The sequence below is a fragment of the Muscardinus avellanarius genome (assembly GCF_963383645.1).
Source record: "Muscardinus avellanarius genome assembly, chromosome: 1".
Taxonomy (NCBI): domain Eukaryota; kingdom Metazoa; phylum Chordata; class Mammalia; order Rodentia; family Gliridae; genus Muscardinus; species Muscardinus avellanarius.
This window is the reverse complement of record NC_137786.1, coordinates 221,967,797-221,977,745: the sequence shown is the minus strand read 5'-3', so window position 1 is coordinate 221,977,745 and position 9,949 is coordinate 221,967,797.

Below are 9,949 nucleotides of genomic sequence, written 5' to 3'. Positions count from 1 at the left end.
ATCAGGTGAAGTCACTCAAAAGAAACAAAGATTACAGAAGAAAGCAAATAGCAAAACATAGGGTTTCAGCAACATTTAAAATAATTCCTGAAAGAACTCAAGAAACATGTTTAAAGTATCATGCTAAAATCATGGAGGTGTAGCTATGTGGAACCCAAAGAATTAGACTTTGGGGAAGGAATGCTTAAATTTTCTGCACAAGAAATAGTGCCTGAAATTCAAACACATCAAGTACTGAATGAATGATCAATGACAAAAGGAATTTAATAGAAAAATTTTGCATAAGGGTTAGAAACCTACCAAGAATTCTCATCTTATTTCTCAAACTCTTAGCAAGTTCTGTAAGCTGTAAATACTTATGAACTATTTACTCCACCAAATCTTCCATAGTATATATTTATAGATAAAATTTATAGTATGAACTTATATTTATGTAATATAGAGTATGCAACTTATGACATGGATGAAAGAATGAGTGAAAAAATGAAACGAAGTTGAAAAAATAATTAACAATTCATAGTTATTTTATTAAAAGACTGTTTTTGTAATGGAAAATGAAATTTCTTGGATTTCATTTTCATTTACCATTATGGATCACATCTCTTGTGATTCTTTCCAAACTGCACTAAGATTACTAATTTTGAAGGCAGCAGATAATGTGAAGTCAAATATTGGGACATCATAAATACTCTTCTAGAGAACCACGTGTGGCATACATGCCTGAAATCCCAGTATATGGGAGACTGAGACATGAGATTCACAGGTTCGAGTCCTGCCTCAGCAACTTAGCAAAGCCCTTAGCAACTTTGTGAGACTCTGTTTCAAAATAAAAAATAAGGCTGGGGTTTAGATAAGATGTAGAATGCTGCTGGCTTCCACCCCCAGTACCATATATAAATATATATTTTTTTAAGATTCTGTCATAGATTTGATTTATAAGTGCAAATGACCAACAGTGGGAAACATCAGTTGTAATACTGAAAATATTAATTTGTCCCCAAAACAGGGTACAATAGTTTTATGATATAATGTGGAATATAATATCAATAAAGAAGATGCATTTGCATTAGATTCACTCTTGGGAAAACATCTGGTATTTTGTAGTACTGTATCAAAATACTTCTGCAGGTGCATTTGGCCTGATTAATAGTGATTGCTAAATATAAGCTGCTAAAACCTCTCAGTGGGCCCTAAAAGTTTATTTCTACTATCAACAGAAAACTGAACTTTCTCAAAGAAACCCAAACACAACTTGTTCATATTCAGTATGTAAGGTTTGTGTAATATTATCTCCCAAGAATGGAGACCTTACTCTTGCTTTGTTCAGTTTCCCCAAGGCCATAATTCTAGTAGCTAATGAAAGGAAAAAGCAATACTTCTGTTTAGTGTTAAGAAACATTACTAAATTTTTTAATAGAGCTTCTAAGAGGACAGACCAGAGATTCTGACTGTAATTTTACTATAAAGTGAAAAGGCCTGGTCAAAAATGAAGTCAACACAAATAAGAAAAAAAAAAAGATCAGTTCCAAATATAAGATTTCAATTGTAGAACTCACCATTTCCAAACTAGTTTGCCATCTTTATTTTACATTGTTTTTACATGTAATTAATGTAATGAAAAATTGTAAATTTAGTCTTCATCATAAAAACTAAAATATTACCAACAATTGATTCTACTTTTTTTTGCTATCCTCCCCCTGACTAATCCTAAAAGTAATTCATATATTGATTTTAAATGTATAATTATTTTGTTTGTTAAAAATAAGTTATATTTATTGATTTTTAGTTTTGTTGGTTTTTAATGTTAAGTAATTTAGTATGCTATATGCAGATTTTAGAAATTTCTTAACATTTAGTAACTAAGTTTTTTATTAGTTATTGAATGTGGTTCTAGAAGACTTTTCACTATTAATGCCTCACCCCATTTTGTGATCATTTCAAAATACATTGATCCACACAGTGAGAGGAAAGGGTTGATTGGAAGAATGTTCTAGTTTTGTGTTTTTCTTTTAGTAAGGTATGCGGAGAAATGTGTAATCCCAAAAAATGGACCAATATTTTTAATGTTAATTGATATTTGACATAAAATTTGGAATAAAAATACCTCACTAAAATATACTGATATCCTATGAAAAAAGGGATTTTCCTTGAGGCATATGAACTTACTCTAACTTCTTAAATAAGAGTAACCTAGAAAGTTAAAATTGGAGGTACATGATTATTCTTTTTTTTTTGCAGTATTGGGGAATAGAATCCAGTAGCATTCTACCTGCAAGCTACTCACCCAGCCCTATTTTTTTTTATTCTTTATTTTGAAACAGTCTCACTGTTGCAAAGATGAGTTGCAAAGGGCCTCCCTAACTAGCTGAGGCTGGCCATAAACCATGATCCTCCTGTCTCAGCCTCCCGAATGCTGGGGTTACAAGGGTGCACCACCATGCCCAGAATTATTCTTCTATTAATGAGAAGCATGTATATTTAAAGTTTCATTCTACTACTACATATTTACATTCACTAGAGATGACTTACAGAGGTTATCAAAGGCATATCAGTACTAGGAGTGGTGGCACAGGCCTGTAGCCCCGGTACTTGGAAAACTGAAACAGGAGGATCACAGGTCGAAGGACAGCGTTCACATGTAGTAAGACCCTTCTTCCAAGTTAAAATAATATTTATTTTTAATATGGTAGGGGTGTATCTCTGCATTAGAAAGCCTCTGGGTTCAATAACTAGAACTGTAAACATACAAAAAAAGAAACAATAATGAAAACTCTTGGACTACTGCTGTATAAAATCTTACAGTTCTTTCTTTTCTATAATAAAGCCTGGGATCTAAAACGTAGCCAAATAGAATACAGTCTTCTGTTTGGAAAATGATCATGAGATGTGTTTACTTGATTACTGTTTTGATACACAATTAAGAATTAATAGATAAACTTCCAGAACATTGAGCCTTACCTGTATACCTTCTAATGGCAGATTATAATGCAAATACATTTGCCCATAAGAAATTCTTTAAAGTGAAGAGTTCAAAACAGCTGCCCAATCAGACTTTTCCTCATCCTCTTTCCTAATTTAAAAACCCAAGATTATCCATTGGCTGAGATATAGAAATTTGTGGGCAGATGCCAGTGTTTCTCTAGAGTACATTTCTCAGGGCTGAAAACCACACTGAAGCAATAGCAATGATGCTTTCTTTAGGGCCATCCTACTTGCGGTCCCTTGGAGCTCCAGCTCCTGCCTTTGGCTCATGAAGCAGGAAAAAGTTCATTCCCTGAGGCATGAGCAAACTGTGGTCAATATCTTCCTCCAACACAGGCTCTTGGTCTCCAAGGCTGATGCAATGTTTTAATTGTTCAGAGAGTTTGCTGCCAAGACCATTCCACACTAACGGGCACTGGTGTTTATCAACTCCCCAGTGATAACTGTTTCTAACAACCAACAACTTTTGGCAAGAAGCTTCAGAATTGAATTCTATCGAGTTGCTGAAAGTGGCTGCAACTGGCGGGCCCCAATTCCCTGAGCACAGCGAAAGATTCTCTGAAGTCATTACATCAGCCACCTTTCGTGGTATTCTGCCTCCTGTGTCCAGCACTGTCACTAAAACCTCTTTCCCTTATCCTCATCCATAAGTTTCTGTCAATCCTCCTCTGCCTTTGCAGGAGCATCTTCTGAGAAGACTATTCACTCCTTCCTTTCACCCACACTTCATTCTCACTGAAGACTCGCATGTGACAGGCACAGTGGTAAACACCTGCAATCCCAGTAGTTAGGAGGCTGAAATAGGTGGATCATAGTTTTGAAGCCAGCCTCAGGAACCTAGTGAGAGCCTGTTTCAAAGCAAATAAATAAATAAATAAATAAATAAATAAATAAATAAAGCAAGCAAGCAAGCAAGCTTGGGGTGTATCTCAGATGCAGAATCCCTGTGGGTTCAATCCCCAGTACAAAAAAAAGAAAAGAAAGAAAGAGAGAAAGAAAGAAAGAGAGAAAGAAAGAAAGAAAGAAAGAAAGAAAGAAAGAAAGAAAGAAAGAAAGGAAGAGACTTGCATGTCCCGTGGAAGTTTCCAGTGTTTTTACACACATTATCTGAGAGAATCTTTGTAATATGTAGACAGTTGTTTCTTTAGTACTTGTGAGGCTTTTAAATATGTACACCCTGAAGCCCAGCTTGTTCCCTTATTTTAGGCCTATGTATCAGTTTAAACTTCAACATTTGACAAGCTGAAGAGCTAACTGCCTACATGAGTGTCGTTCTGTCCTTCAGTGATATGACTACCTGCATTACCATCAAATTTAATCTGCATAATGGCACTATTATGACTAGTCAGGGAAATCAGACCCATTGTCAATAAATGAATATCCCCTTTCAAATATTGTTGCACATCCTTGAAATAACTGGAAAAGAATATCTCCTTTTTTGTTTTATGTATTTTTTCACATTTTCACTTGGATATTAATCATTAACCTGAATGACATTCTCATAATATGAATAATTATAATACAAACCTATCTCCAAAATGTGAACGGAGGCAGGACAGCAACTGACAATAAATCACTGCAGCACCAAACACAAACAGATAACAATGCAAAATAAAGTGGTGCAACTTTTTCCTTCCTTCACTATTTTGTGACTTAACATCTTGTTTATAAAGCACAGAAGGCTGAGACAGGAAAATCTCAGGTTCAACGATAGCCTCAGCAATGTTGCAAGACTTTCATCAATCTAAGAGACCTAATTTTTTTTAAAAAGAGCAAAAAATAAAAAGACTGAGTGTATAGCTTGGAGGTAGAATGCCCCTGTGTTCAATCACCAGTATCACACACACACACACACACACACACACACACACGCATCCTGTTTATCTTTTTGTAACAAACTAATAAATGATCCAGTAGGTAATTCTGTAGTATCTGTGTGTTGGATTAGGTGTATCTCCCAAAGGCCATGGGCTAAAGGTTTAGCCACTAACCTGTGGCATTTGAGGAAAGTGGTAGAACGTTTAGGAGGTGAGGCTGATGAAAAGAAATGAGGTGAACAGGATCAAGCTCCTGAATGGGAAGATGCTCTTGAATGGTTGCAGCCCTCCCCCCTATTTGCTTTCTAGACACAGTGAGGTAAATAGACCTTTTCTGTCTTGCATTCCCACCATATCCTTCTGTGACACCACAGGTCCAAAGTAACAGGGCCAAGCAAGCATAGATAGAAACCTACAAAACTGCGAGCTTAAATAAACCCTTACTCCTTTTAAATAGATTATTTGTGGCATTTTATCAAAGTAATGCAAAACTAACTTAGAGTATACACATACATAAACACATACAAGCCCGTAAGATATAGAAGGTTTATATTGTAGTAATACTTTTAATTTTTGTTTGGTTTAAACATTTGTGGAAGATTATGACCAGTAAATGATGTCTGGATGAACTATTATCAGATGAATTATTAAGAGATTAACTAGTCAAGCATGGTGGGGGAACAATGCTATAACTTCAATACATGGGAGGTTGAAACAGAAAGATGACAGTTCCAAGACCAGATTCAGCAATTTAGGGAGACTCTAAGCAACTAAGTGAAACACTATTTAAGAAAAAAAATGAAAACGGATGGCGCTTGGGTGTATATCTCTGAAGTAGAATGCCTATGAGTCCAATCCTTAACACTGCAAAAATATGAATTACTATGGATTATTAACAAATTATGAGATGTTGAAGAAATGTTTCCAGAATAAGGAAAAAAGAGGAAGGGAAGAAAGAAAAGTTGAGAAACAAAATACTTCTTTTTCTGTTTTCTCTTGCTTTAGCAAAATGCATGGTTTTAGATACTTTATAAGGAGGTTTGTTTCACTCACATTTATGGAGTCTGAAAGTCCAAGAATGGATGCCTCCAATCATGTTGGCCTCTAGTGAGGCCCTTGTGGCAGATGGTAGGAGTGATAACTTGGTGAAAGGAGATAAAGACATTCATGAATCAGGTTTTCCATTTTCACCAGGTATACTGTGTATATACTTATGTACAAATACTATTTGAATAGTTTCCATTATCAGACCTCCTCTTTCCCCTCCATATCTTCCTACTCTGTTTTCAGATCTTCCTCCCCCATTCCAGTAGAATCTCTTCTCATTTATCTGAGGTTTCTTTGTGTTCCTGTTCCTCTCTAGCTTCCACAATATGGCCCTTCATTTTCTGTAACTGGCTAATCTCAATAAGCCTACGGTACTCAAGTACTGTCCATTTTTCTGCAAATGAAATGCTTATGTTCTTTTTTATGGCTGGGTAGAATTCTATTGTGTGTATATGCCACAATTTCATAATCCATTCACTTGTTAATGGGCACCGAGGCTGGTTCCATCATTCGGCTGTTGTGAATTGTGCTGATATTAACATGGAAATGCATGTAGTCCTATAGTAATCTGATTGCAGTTCTCATGAGAAGGCCCCCAAAAGTGATATGACTAGATCACATGTTGGATCCATATTCAGTCTATAACAAGCTATACAGTGGGTGTACTAATATGCAGTCCCACCAACAGTGTATAAAGTTTCCTATTTCACTACACCTTCGCCAGCATTTATTGATAAATACAAACAACAACTGTGTTAGATAGAACCTTGGTATTTATTTTTTATTTTTGGTGGTACTAGAACCCTTCTACCTCCGGGATACACTCCCAGACCTATTTTATATATATATGTTTTTTATTTGGAAACACTATTATTTTTCTTGACTCAAAATTTCTCATAGTTTTAAAAACATTTCTTTCTCCCTCCATTCTTTCTCTAGATAAATAATTAGATAGATAGATGATAGAAAAATTTTAACAACTGCAAAAAATAAAATTTCCTAATGTTGTGATAAATTCCAGGATACAGATAAACCCTCAGAACAATTTATTTGAATACCTATAGAAATAGCCACAAACCTTAACCTCTATTAGTATAAGACAGCTGACTTCTATAGCTCTGCTCCCCTTTGATTAATGTGCTCTGATGTGATACTTCCAGCAGGTGGCGGGCATGTCAAACTTGAGGCCAAGTTATAGCTCAGGGCCAATTTAAACTCAACTTTAACCTAATTCTGGACAATTTTATAAATTTGTCCTTATCTCCAGAAAATATTTATGGATTGTGTAAAATCCTATTCAAGTTGGGCTCCAGCCTAAGAGTACCATTGGGGAACAAATTTGTCCATCTCACTTTAAATTCATGAGCTGCATGTCAAGTGAGCTTTGAAAGCCACCCGCAGTCCACTTAAACACTCACTTCAGTAAAGGATTGCTTCCTATTATTCCTTGACGATTTGGTCACTAGCCTGTGACACTATGAAGAGGTGGTAGAACCTCAGGAGAGAAGTCAGGTCATGGGGGCATGCTACTTAAGGAGATATTGGCACCCTAGACCTTCTCAGTCTCTCTGTTTTGCTTCCTAGCCACCATTAGATGAGTAGCTCAGGCTCCCACCATGACATACTATTCTGCCACAAAACCCAAACAACAGGGTCAAGTGGCCATGAACCAGAACTTCTGAAACTGTGAGCTAAATAAACTCTTCCTCCTAAGTAAATTTTTCATAGCAATAAAAAGCTAAAATATACCAAACAAACATTTTGAGTACATGATGTATACCAGATGCTATTCTAAGGGTGAATTCAAAGAAAAATAGAACATTGTTTTTTTATCAGAGCCTAGCTTAAACAGGTCTTTTAGTTATTATCATTTGTATAACATCAAGAACTACAGAGCTTAGTCACATCATCCTTGAATATATGCAGTGATAGAGAGATAGATATGTAGATCTAGATATATAAGTAGACTAAATTTGAGAAAGGTGAGCAACTTCTCCAATATCACACAACATAACTCACAGATTATGAATTCACATTCAAGTCTGTATGCTTTTATAGGATATCTCTTTAAATTCCAGGATCTTTATTATCAAAAGAAGAAAACAATCATGAGTGTGATCAGATCTTACATTATACTGTAGATGATCTGAGAATATGTATACACTCCTCATTTTTCAATGGCTTTAAAAATCTAATCTAAGAATAATATTACTTGTTTGGTTAAATATTTAGTACATAAACTTTACTTATTAAATAGAACTATAGCAAAAATACTTTTAAAATATGCCTATTATTAATCAAATTGATCATATTAATTACAGTGAATAAGTATATACATATTAATTACTCTAAAAGCATATCAATAATTCACAAGCAATGCCTGTCTGCATTGCCTTTAGGCATCATTAATTCTCTATGTAATTTAGTTGGAATTCTTTTTTGTTGTTGTTACATAGGTGCATTGTAATAAAAATCTTGATAGGGTTCAAAATGGTAGAGACATACATGCACACATCACCCAGTTAGCTCTTCCCCTCTTCCCACTCCATTTCTTCCTGCCTCCTCTCTCCCTCCCTCCTTCTCATTTAACTTTGATATGTTTGTAAATTTACATCATGTAAATTAGGGAATTTCCCTCTTTTTACCTCCCATCACCCTCAGTTAGGTGGCCTTATTTGCTCATCTAAGGTTTCTTCTTTGTCTAGAATTCCTCCTATGACTCATTTTCACCCTACCTTCTGCATATTAGGGAGAGCATCTGATGTTTTTACTTTTGTGACTGATTCTCACTCAGCATAATGTCTCCTCCATCCATTTCTCTGCAAATGATATAATTTTGTTCTTTATTATGGCTTAGTAAAATTTATATCCCATAGGTTTGAAATCCACTGATCTGTTGATGGACATCTTAGCTGGTTTCATAATTTGGCAATGGTGGATTGTGCAGCTATAAACATAGATATGCATCCATTAATTTGGTAGTTTGGTTTCCATTCTTTGGGGTAGATACTCAAGAATGGTACTGCTGGTTCATAGGTAGGCTCATACCGATTCGTCTCAGGATACTCCAAACTCTTTTCCAAAGTGCTTGCACTAATCTGCAATCACACTGACAATTATTAGAGTTCCCACTTCTACACATCCTCACCAGCATTTGTTGTGTTTCTGTTTTTAATTATTGCCATTCTAGTTAGAGATAGGTGAAATCTCAGGGTATTTTTGATTTGCATCTCTCTGATTGCTAATGATGTTAAACATTTTTATACATTTATTGGTCATTTTAATGTCTTCTTTTGTGAAGTGTCTATTCATTTCACTTGCCCCATATTTTGATTAGGTATTTTCTTAGGGGTGAGTTTCTTGAGTTCTCTATATATTCTAGATATTAGTCCTCTATTGAAGCATTGAGTGCTCACATAAGGAAAACAGAAAATCATCAAATGAACAACCTAATGACACACCACAAAGCCCTTGAAAAACAGGAACAATCTAACTCCAAAGCCAGTAGAAGATAGGAAATTATTAAAATCAGAGCAGAAATCAATGAATTAGAGAATAAAAAAAATAATTACAGAAAATCAACAAACCCCAAAGCTGGTTCCTTGAAAAAATTCTCAAGATTGATAAATTATTGGCCAACTTAACTAAAAAAATGTAAAGAATCAACCCAAATTATGAAGATAAGAGATGAAAATGGAGATAGCATTACTGATGGTGTAGAAATCCAGAGGATTATCAGAAACTACTTTGAAAAACTATACTCCAACAAAATGGAAAATCTGGAGAATATTGACAACTTTCTAGATAAATACAACCTTTCTAAAATGAGTCCAGAAGATATAGAAAATTTAAACCAACCAATAGCAAGCAAAGAGATTGAAATAGCAATAAAGAGATTACCATTAAAGAAAAGTCCAGAACCAAGTGGTTTCCCAAATGAATTCTATAAAACCTTTATAGAAGAGCTAACCCTGATACTCCTCAATCTATTTCATGAAATAGAAAAAAATGGGACTCTCCCAAATACATACTAAGAAGTCAATATCACATTAATACTAAAACCAAATAAAGACAGTTCAAGGAAGGAGAACTATAGGCCAATA